The sequence below is a fragment of the Aphis gossypii genome, chromosome 1 (genome assembly GCF_020184175.1).
Source record: "Aphis gossypii isolate Hap1 chromosome 1, ASM2018417v2, whole genome shotgun sequence".
In the NCBI taxonomy this organism is placed as follows: Eukaryota; Metazoa; Arthropoda; class Insecta; order Hemiptera; family Aphididae; genus Aphis; species Aphis gossypii.
The window spans coordinates 32,501,597-32,513,943 of record NC_065530.1 but is presented as its reverse complement, the minus strand read 5'-3'; the positions used below and the strand labels follow the sequence as shown (position 1 = coordinate 32,513,943).

The following is a 12,347-nucleotide window of genomic DNA, read 5'->3' as shown; positions in this document are numbered from 1 at the left end:
TGTCGAGCTGTATATACCGGAAACGGAAAATACGTCTCCGTCGAACCCACGCGACCGTCAAACCAGGAAAGTGAATACAGTTCTATAAAACATTACGATTTGTTCGTCATCATAAAGCCGTGAATAACTTCGGAAATCGATCACCAACATCAAAAATACGTGTTCGTATCATGAGCGTGTTCACGAGGTTCGGAGGGCCGATGGTGTCATTTAATTCCCCACCCCCTTTTGAATTTTTTTGCATAATGATTTCTCATATTTTATTGTAAAAATAAAAATTCATGTTTTCGATAAATATTATGATGTAGTAATGAAAGTCCGAGGTTTACCGCCATCACGGCGAGTGATTTACGTCAAGATTTTATTAATAACAATTATAATAACACACATACTATGTGAATTCCTCTTACACCTCCCCTCAAAATAAAAGTAAAAGTCGAGTACGTCACCGCTGACAAATATTTTAGGATTACGCTGAATTTTATTCGATTCGCTTATAATTTTCCCGACCGTTATTTTACGTAAAAAGCTGCACAGTGCGCTGGAAAAGAATAAATTCGCAAGCGGGCGCCTATATGAACGATTATTTATTTTATTCTATTGAGAGGTATCGATCGTAATGCTGTGTATATCTGTTGGATTTACGGCCTTCGAAGCGCCGCCATCTCCGCGGGAAATGATAAATTACCGCGGTGGCTCAACGACGGATATTAAAACTATTATTATACCTAGGCTTACAATTCGGAATAATTGATCCGACCGATTTCAATCCGATACTGATTTCCAGACAAATCCGGTATATAAACGAACACCTGATAAGCCATTCAACATTTATAATAATACGATGTGGTTAGATTTGAGTAATCGTACTGTATAATATTATTTACCTACACATCTGAAACATTTACTATTTTCTCACATTTACAAATGGATTAGATTTACTTTGCAGGAGTAAGTAATACATTTTACACTTTAATTTTTCGTGATTATAATAATAATAATATCGAACGATTTATAAAATTTGTTTTTATTTTCGAACTGTGTGCCGTTAGTTATAAATAATTTTTCTTCTAAACGCATAATGTAGATATTAAATAGATTATTTCAATATTAATTTACTAAAAAATGTATAAATTCAAACGTAGAATAGATATTTGTATTAGTTTTTTTTAATTCAAAAATATTATTCGTGAGCGGTGACTTTAAATTTGTTTGTATATTTTATTTATTCAATAATATTTTCAATAAATTTAGATTATTAATAAAAGTTTAGTTATTGCCTGTATTTCAAAGACTCATAAATGAATAACAATAATAGATTATATAAATAATAAATATGAGAATAAAATGCTATCATAATAATTGAATATTATAAATGCAATGTTTTCCGCAAAACTTAATTCCATTTTCCTTATTATTTATAGCAAAATAAATTACTTCAATAGCAATTTAAATATATAATTAAAATATATACTTAGTATTATAGTCTGACAGACTGTCTTTGCTCAGAATTGTTTTTCGTTTACAACGATTCATCATTAAATTCAAATTTAACTCATACATTACAGTAGCTTACTCATTAATTAACTTAATGTCGAGATACACTCGACACCTAATAGCGGTATAGTTACCTACTTTACCTTTTTTTATTTATTTTTTTTTTTTATTGATATTGATATATTTATATGACCACTTGGAGGTACCTAAATAATAAATTACTAGTAAAGTTTTAATTTTTACAATGATTACTACTGAGCGATATATATTATTGCAATAAAAGGATGAGTACCTACATAAAATAATTATTTTGGGTTCTCTATTCAATATATACATCCTTTTCAACGTTACTTATTATGTCCTAATTGTTGTAATTATTATTAATAAATCAAAGTTGACCGTTGAGTCATTATAAATAATAAATACTATAAAAATGGGGAATTTTAAAAAATTCGTTGTCATATTATAAATTATAATCAAGGTTATATAGACAAAAGTAGTTTTGTAATTTCATGTATGTTTATTTCAAACATGTGATTAAGTACGAAAAATTAATAATATGTTTGACAATTATGACTCACGAACCTATATGACTTTTAGGTCCTAAAATATAAAGCAAGTAGAGTTAAAAATTAATCTTATTATATTTTATTTATCATGTTTTAATTGTCCTTAAAGGAATCATGTAAAGCAAATCTAATTAGATAGACATTATTTAATGGTTAGTTCATTTTGTTGCAAATAAATAAAACATATTATTTTACTTTAAATATAATATATTATTTTAGAATATTATTCTTTTATCATTGTATCTACCTAACCTAACCATTGGTAAAGATTTAAAAGACTTCATACCCGCATGAGTTGCCTCCATCTCATATACCAACGACATAGCAAATCGACCTAAAAACCCTACGTAGGACCATAATTTAAATTTTAAATCTTATAAAAGGTCAATTTACTCTAATGTCAAAACTAACAGAACACTGTTGAAACTGGTTAACGAAAATTTGCTATGTCGTATACGTGTGTAAGACGTATGTGACAACACATGCTGGTACGAAGTCCTCTTAAGCTTTTAATTCAAACGTATGTAAAATCTGGTCTTCCGTTGAAAATTATATTAAATAGGCATCTACATCTTAGTACTTATGTTAAATATGATGGCCAATGCTAGTAATGACAATGTACTGATCTGGACAAAAGCGAAACGTTCCTGACCAAGTCACCACCGACCGAATTTAAAATATACAACTGTCAAACATTCAAACCAGTATGATATATTTTATTCGTAATGAGGTATAATAATGATATAGCGACGCTGATATATTATAATATTATATCAATTGTAAATCATATACAATCTGTAAGTTCCATACCTTATGTCACAGAGATTCCAAACCTGAGTGCCACGAACATTATTTAGAATTCCGCGAAATTATTTGAAATATATTTTTATAATATTATTCATACAATAATAATAAAAAATAAAAATATATAGTTAATTTTCAATATAAAAATGTATTTTATGAAATATAATATGTGTATATACTATATATCAACAATATGTCACTTCTTTTTTTTATACCTACTTATGCAATGATAAATAAAACCAAAGTAGTCTATAGGGTGCCTCCGGATTTTTAGAAAATGACTAAGGGTGCCGTGAGTCCAAAAAGGTTTGGAACCTCTGTATTATTATATGGCTGTATCAATGGCCAAATGTTAAATCCTACACGGATAACCTTTTTACCTGAATCATCATTAAATGTAAACTCCAACCCTAATAACCTTTTTAAATTTTTACCTGAAAATCAAAGATACTGTAATCTCCTACACAGACATTTTTCCCTGTAAAAAATAAGGTAATATCACTAAAATTCACGATTTTGAATTTGAAAAGCTTAAAAAGCTAAAAATGATCATAACTTGAAAATAATAAATATACATGACATAAAAACTCATTTATTCGTGAACATTTTGAAAGATGTACATACGAAAACATATATTAAAATTAGAAGCAATGATATAACACAACGCAGAAAGACAAAAACAATTTCAAAATATCAATTTATACTTTCTCAAAAAAATAAATATATACAAGGAAAAATTTCACGTTTAGAGTTTATCTCCAAAGTATGCTACAAAAATAAACGTAAATAATAAATTATGAATATTATTTTATTATTTTTTAAGCTTTATTGATTATGAATGTTTTATTATGTTTTTTAAACAATTTTTGTTTTATGTATTAATATATTGCAAGACTGATATTTTTTTTACAGCAATACGAGCGATGTTAATTTTTATTTTATCCATAATTAATTACTAATAAATACAAAGTATAATTCTTTTATTGCTTTGCTAAGCTTAAATCGGATGCAAGGCCCTTATAAAAATAGACTAATTTTATTTAGATAAATTGTATATTTTATAAACAATTTTTTTTATTCAATCCAAGAAAAAAAATAGTTATATCGCCGATAACTATTATTTATGATTTTTTATTTATATACTTATAGGGACTGGTGAAATTTGATAGCGGTTGTTTGGAAGGCCCCTTCGTTTACGAATGTGAAGTTGGGGGACCAAAGCTAGAGGACTATTTTCTGGGACAAATAATGATAAAAGAAACGTTGAATGCAAGATTGCATTTCATTATATTTCAGGGGACCGACATTTATTATAGAAGTCTAATGTACTGCAGAACACGGTGCTTTATTCCTATTATTTCTGTAGGTATTTATACTTTATTTTAAAAGTTTATTCCCTCAGATAACTAATAAAAAAAATAAATGTTATTGATGCAATAAATTCATAATAATATTACAAATTAATACAGTACCTTATAAGTATTAAAATTGTTCAGTAAGAAAAAATTAAATAGACATTGAATTTAATTATTATAATTTTAATACTTTATAAGTTGTGAAATAATCAACTATAAATAAACTATATTACGAGTTATGACGAATATGTAATATGTATCTGTATTTTATCATTGAATTGGTGCACAAAATGCATAATTTAAATATCGATATTTGATTTATAAATGTATAATGTATAATATAATTACATTAGATACACGTGATCACGTAGATTTTGGGCACGTAGCGTTGTATGGAGTATTATAAAAGCCATTAAAAGTTAAGACTCTTATTATTTTTTTTTTTTTGTTTTTGATCATTAAAAATATGAGTTTTTTCTTTTACTTGGTATAAAGGTAAAATTGTTTTCTTAATAATTCAATTTTATTCTTTAACTAAATGTTTTTGATCGGTATTAATCAATGAAATAATGACTTATTGATTTCAAATGACTGATCAAATTTAACGGCTTAATGCAATATAATCCTTTAATTGTAATTCTGGGAATGATTTTGAAGAACCATTATTGAACTGTATAATGGTAATTTTAGCAGTAAATATTAGTTATTTTAAAAAGTATTAAATAGATTTTTTTAAACTATTTTTGTAACCATATTTTATTTTCATGTTTTTTGTTTTTTTTTTTGCTTTTTAAAAAAATAAATATACTTCTTTTTTGCTTTTTTAAAACAATTGAGAACTTTTTAGAAAGCTTATTATGCTTTAAAATCCGAGCCCTACTCATTAGGTATTCATTGGGTATTTATGAGTGACTCGTGTGTGGCATGTCAAATTAACTTCTTCTTTTTTATAAGATTTTTTTGTATTTTTTCAGCTCTTGGTTGTTAGCTTAATTTTATTTAACTTAGTTTCTAGTCTTTTCTATTAGTTTAACCATTTTGTTCCGATTTCTATGTTTATTGATCTAAGAGTGTTTTCATAGATAGGTACTGTATTTTAAGTTTGTTTCTATTAATTCATTATTTGGTGTACATTTCGTCAATTTTCAAACTTTTGTTGATACATTTTTAATTTTATAATTCGAAGCAAAATATTTTTCTGAAAATGCCAATACATTAAACTCGAACTTCAAACCGGTACTTAATTGTTAATTGTTTATAAATTTATTAGTTATTAATATTCAAAAATTTAATAATACCCATAAGATATCTACCCCATAAAATTTTAGTCAATTACACATAATATTAAATAATTCTAACTTATCTACTTATTGGTCAAAATTTGATTATTATAAATTTAAATTTAAAAAATATAATATTTAACATTTATGGTGTCATTATGATGTATAATAAATCGTTTTTATTTACCTCTTTCCTGTATAAAAAATAACCTTTTAAGCCATTAAAGTAAAATCTAATTTTTCTTTCAAATAAAAAATAATTGATTCATACTAATATTCTAACTATAAAAACTCACCCAAATGACTAAATCAAAATTCAGCTATATGCAAAGGCTTGGTGGCTACTGCAGATGATAGGAATTGGTGCCTATAATAGATATTTGACATCAAAGAATGCAAAATTATATTATAATATTTTCGTCCTTCGACCAAATTGTATTCGTACTATATTTTAAAAATAAAAGTATTATCTTTAATACTTTACGCTCTGATATAAATTGTCACGTACTCACGTTTAAAGTGACTTGACTATATTATATACATTATAATTAAAGTTGTGTATTATTTTAGCTTAACTTTTATATTTGAATAAATTGTTCTTGAAGATTTAAAAATTTCTGAATCAGACAAATAATTAGAAGAGAAAAATATTTTTAATTTAAATAAAAATCTAAATACTATTTACCTTAATTATTCTATAAAAAAAAAAAAAACATTTAACCACAATACGTAAATATTATTAATCAGTATTATTGTTTTTCGTATTTACTGTATTAAATGTCTAGACTAATAAAAATAATTATCCATAACCTTTATTTGTATCGTGATTATTAGCATAAAACAATATTACTTTACATAAATTGCAATGCATACGAATATATTAATTTAGAATGTTCTTATTTATCAATAATCTAATATCCACGTTTGGTCCAAGACTTTTTACCATGTAGTAGTTATAGGAACGTTATTGTTTCATTATTACGACAACAAGTTGTTGTCATAATTATTGTTCACATAAATATATGCTACTGTAATGCATAACTATGTGTATATATTTCATAATAGTAACATAATAGTTTTTGGTCATTAGTTGCAATCTAGTGGCCATGAATCCGTCTATTGCGGTCTGGTCTTTTCTTAAAGATTTTTAGTCTTAATGATTTTTTTCTTTCTTTAGGAAATTAATTGGATTTTGTCAATCATAAAGATACGTCCTTTTTATTTCATTAAACTAAGTATTTTTATTACGTCAGACTAAAATTATTGGCTATTAGCAATCTATAAGTGACTATATAATAATTATTCTTTTTCATATCATTATATATTTCGTACCTATTCTTTCATTCGTTTTTTAAACGTATATTTTGATAAATTATCATTTTTACATACCCATATGTTCTGTTGATGAACTAATAATTATCTGGTTTAATATATTGTACAAATTTGTAATAATAATTTATTTAACAATAATTCACCATTTTTTGTTAAATTAAATAAAAAATATATTTGTCAATATTTAAGGTTTAATGGTAAGTTAATAAGTGATAATATTTATTTTTTTAATTATTCTTTTTGTATATTTGTAATTTATCCTTTTGTACAGTTAATTAAAAAAAAAAACATGTTTTTAGAATCGTCTTTACATTGATATATTATTTTCATTTACTTACATTAGAGTATTGATAAGAATTTATATGAGTTACGTTAATTAACTATTAAATTCAATATTATTTAATTAACTTCCTTCAATACTTGCATAATTTGAAAAAAAAACTAAAGTTAATAACTATTCGAGGAAATTTGACTTTTCTGTAAATTAAGTAAGCCCGGGAATCACAAAAATTCGTTGGAAATCAGGTATTAAACCTTTCACGTGAAAATAAAATTACCATACAATTCTATAAAAACTAATTTTCTATCTAAATTTCTTTTAAATTTTTTGCATTAATTTCTGCACCCTTGATTTCCATCCTCGCCATAGTACTACACAAAAGTTATACATCCCAATCAGTTTAACATATTCATTACAGTGACCTACTTTGATGAAGTACACTCGACACCTACTACACAGCAAAGCGTTACCTAATTTCCCGCTTTAAAAAATATATAATAGTTTTGAGAGAAAATATTTAAGTGGAAATGAGGTTTGCATAGTGTATAATGAATGCATCATCATTAAATAATTAATCCTTGATAAGTTGTGACTTGTCTGTTTAGTAGTAATTATATTAGAGTTAGAAAGACTTGTTCTAACCAACTCATACATATATTTACATATATATATATATTGTCTACCCAACCTTGAGAATAGTTAATTTATCATTGAATATTATTATATTTTAAATAAAATAAATAAAATATAATCTGTTTTGTAAAGTATATGCAAGAATTTTAATATAATTGTTTACTTTTTAATATTGTTTTTTCATCTTTTGTTTTTACCGCAATTTTGTATTCAGAAAAAAATCGTTTTTATTCAAACATAGATTTTAAGTAATTATCATAAAAATATTTTAGTATTTAATTAATAAAATTATATAGTTATACTCGTATTTTTTTAAGTATAATCGTGTAACGAGATACACATAATATCTAATAAAAAAAAAAAATCTTATGGTATATAATGATTATAAATATAAAGTTACCAATTTGGAATTCACTGAAAAATATATTTTTTCCTTTTTTAAAATTCAAAGTTTTCAACTACTACTATTGTATAACGGAATAACACGGATACATTTATTATTAGCCCTAGTAATATAAATATTAGTATTAAAAAAAAACACGTTTAGTGTGGAAGGATTGCGTGTTTTTTTGCCCTCTAAATCAAAAAATGATACTACATTTCTATATAATATTGTACAGAGTCGGAACTGATTTTCATCATAAACTGGTTTTAGCACTGTATATTCTCGCCATGTTCATAAAATGCATTACTTTTAAATTATATTATATTAATATTGTTACCAAACTACTATAATATGTATTATAGTGACTAGATATAAAATTTAAAAAAAAACTACATTTTAAAACTTTGCTCTTCTATCATAAAAAAAAACCTTCCCTTGAAATAATTTGTCAATGTGTATTGTATATTTCTATGCGTTTATTTTACTTATTATCTATATAAATCGTCTTTTTATCTAATTATTCTATTAGGTACATATATTTCTGTTACCAACTATAAAAACTAATTATTTGAAATTATAATTTTTTCGTTTCTTTATGATGAAAAAACATTGAGAATATAAGAAATAGCCACACGAATAAAAAAAAAAAAAAAATAATAATAATAATAAAAAAAATAAAAGTATAAGAAATATTCTAATGTTTAATTTTTAAGAAAATAAAATTTGTTCCTACATGTTTAACTTAAATAACATTTGAAAATGTATTATTTTAAAATATTGTATAAAAATTTAAAAACTACATTTACTGTTTGTTAATTGTTAGTCTGTGATACAACAGATATCTTTTAATGTGATTTACAAATTGAAATAACCATATAATACATATTCATTTATGACTGATTAGCAATGTTCTTTGCTATAATTTAATTATATTATTATGTTGATTGATGCAACCATTATATAATATTTAACCGTGGTTTATACTAAAGTGGCAAAATACTATCTTGTGTTAATATTCATTAGGTTGATTTATAAAATATTAATGAATATTCAAATTATAAAAAATCATTAATATGTATTAGTCCGTTATATTTTTTAAAAATGAGTACAATTTCATGTATTTCACATTATTGTTATGCATCAAAAATGTGTTTGTCTGGTCACCATAATTATAGGTGTTAAAAAACAGCAACAATACTTTAATATTAAGATAATATTAGTAAAATAAACAGTTTTCATCTAAACACCAGTTGTTACTTGTTGTAATCGCTGATTAAATTTTGGTTTTCTAGTCACCATAGTTGTAATAATAGTCAATTTTTCGATGACAATCATATTTTATAATGGAAAGATTCGTTATTTCTTCTAATTTCTCGTCCCGATAATAGTTTCTGCAGATATACCTATGAAATGTGTTTCATGATTAATAGCACTAAACTCGAGATTAAACTAAGTACGTTTTTTTTTGCAGTTGACTGCACATCTTGAATAATAGGTACTAGCATAGTAATAAATGTAACAATGAATCGTATAGTTACCGTCTTACCGAATATTCTTTTATAGGTACTGAAACTGAGTGTGTATACTGGCGATAGCAATTTACGTCACCTACAATCGCTACAGGTAAATTAAATTATGAAACTATAAAAATGGCATTTGGTGACACTTAAACTGCGTTCTAAATATATAAATTTATTAATGAATATAAATATATAAATTTATCAATGAGTATTGAATGATATATATGAATCAGGTTCTGTCTTATCTAAATCGCCCCTAAACGAATGAAAATATTTAAACTAATTGAGACGAACATTTTATGCTGATGAATAACAATATTCATAAATATACAGTTATTTTCAACTTTTTCAATATACTTTTTGAATTAAACTAAGAGTACTGTATTTTTTTTTTTGTTTTGATTTAACCATTTTTCACAATATTATTATACTTCTCAGATAACTCGAATTTATCAGTAGGTAATGGAAGTATTGTTCAAATTGGACTGTATATTTTTTTTTTCAAAACTTTCAGCTGTTCTCTATTCAATTTATACGAAAGACTATAAAAAAAATATTTTAAATGTTATACCTGACTAAATGTCATTCATGGACGTTTACTGATACGTTTTTAGGGATTGTTTGTGTGATCCGTTCACAATCATAAAACGACCCACGGCGAGTAGGTACGATTATAATATAAATGATATTATATAATAATTATAATGCGCTAGGTTTTGACAAACGCACATTATAATCACGAGAGTTGTACGTATTATTGTTGTTTCGCAACGACATAACAATAATATATTACGATACGTAACATTATATTATTATTATCATTATACTCGAAAACCTTTGTAGTTTGTTAACGGTCGGACCGGACACCCGATTTGTGCCAGGATGAATGAATTCCCGTTTTGTACCTTATACAACACCACCTACTGATCAGCCATTCACAACTGTACGTTTTGCGAGACGAGGACGGTTGCGGCCCGTACGCTATACAACTATAATACTACAACAGCAGCCGCTCTATATATACATCGTCCACTATACAAACTGCACCAATATTGCTATTGTTATCGTCATTATGATATTCTACAAGTATTCGCGGTAAGTTGAAACGAGAATAAGTGTCGATGGTATGGACGAACGGACGGCGAGAGAGGGCGTTTGATTAGGGAAACTGTAACATACCTCATCGTGAATATGATAATATACAGTATACATATATTATATAGTATATATATATATAGTACATATTATAACACACGTGTATACATATTACTTTTTATTTTGTTCTAAAATTTACGCGAGCTAGACTAAAGTCGAAGTACGCTCTGTGGGCCCTGGTAAATAAACTTTCAAAATAATATGTATATGTATATTATTTTGATACGGATGGCGCATTGTGTTGTACTCGGTTAAGCACTCACAGGACTGCGAAACGTATGTGTATTGTATTTACTCGCGTAAGCCTTTAGCTATAATATGCCCATATAATATGTGTACTTATATTATAAGTTTAGCGACTGCGATTGGCCCAAGGATATGGTACGTTTTTGGTGACTTGTAATTTCTCGCATATCGTTTCGATTTCTCTAATTAATTAGGTACACGTCAATACCACGATAATAAGCCGAGAACTTAAGTATTTCGAAGACGTTATTATTATAATATCATGATCTATAATAACGAATAAAGCCGTTATACTAGGTGTATGGTAATTACTAATTATGTTACTTAACTACCCACTGATGGATCGCATTCGAAATTCGTTACGTTTATAGTTGTATTCGTCGTCAAACATAATTATTTTAATTTCGAATAATTTATCATTTTTTTTTTTTTTTTACATTAAAGCAGTTAAATTAAAATCTTATGAGTTAATATATTACTTAATTTTAAGTATGTATTTATAATTTATTTTTCAATTATTATTTTGAAATCAAACCGATTACTCGGCTTCACTGAGAATTCTCGTGTGGAGGCCAAGGAGTTAAAATAAAAATTTTAATACAAAATATTTTTAACTAAAATACACACTTTGAGTTAAAAATCAATAACTAAATTACACTAGTGTATTAGTATAAGAAATATTTAACAATTAATATACTTATTCTATTTTTTTTTTTTCATATTCACATCGTAATTTAGTGAGATACATATTTTTTAAACAAGGATAAAGACATTTTGTCTATCTTACGAGGCATCAAAATGAGTATTTGAGTATTACAAAACTATATTAAATTTAAAACTGTTTGCAGTTTTTATTTAAATAAACTGTGTAATATATTTTAAATTGAGAATATTTGATTGTGGTTCAACCATCTGTCACCATTCAATTGAAATTAATTTCTATTAATCCTTTTTAGATGTCGGTTTTAAACTATAATAATATATTGATGTAATAATAAGAAGATAAGATTGTATAAACTATAAATAGATAGTCTAAGTGCTTACTTACAATATACTAAACAGTAAATTAACTTATAATTGACGAAACTAGTATTGTTGTTAAATAAATAATGGGAATCTTTTTATTTGGTATTTATATATTTAAAAATAATATATATTTTTGGCTTTTGCTGTATCGCGCTGTGTTTTTATTACATTTTGATAACTTTGAAATATAGGGACACATTGCACATCTCCCGTCTCCAACTAGTCGTTAACAAAAAAAAAAAAGCCTAAAAACTTTAAGGTTGAT

At 25.5% G+C, this 12,347-nt stretch overlaps 1 long non-coding RNA gene across 1 annotated transcript; it reads left to right on the top strand.

Moving 5' to 3' along the window:
- The first annotated feature begins 5,345 nt into the window (after positions 1-5,345).
- Positions 5,346-10,848, top strand: LOC126549266 (uncharacterized). The gene is made up of 3 exons (XR_007603415.1): positions 5,346-5,461; positions 9,699-9,758; positions 10,499-10,848. It is a non-coding gene; the product is annotated as an uncharacterized LOC126549266 (long non-coding RNA).
- The last annotated feature ends 1,499 nt before the right edge of the window (positions 10,849-12,347 follow it).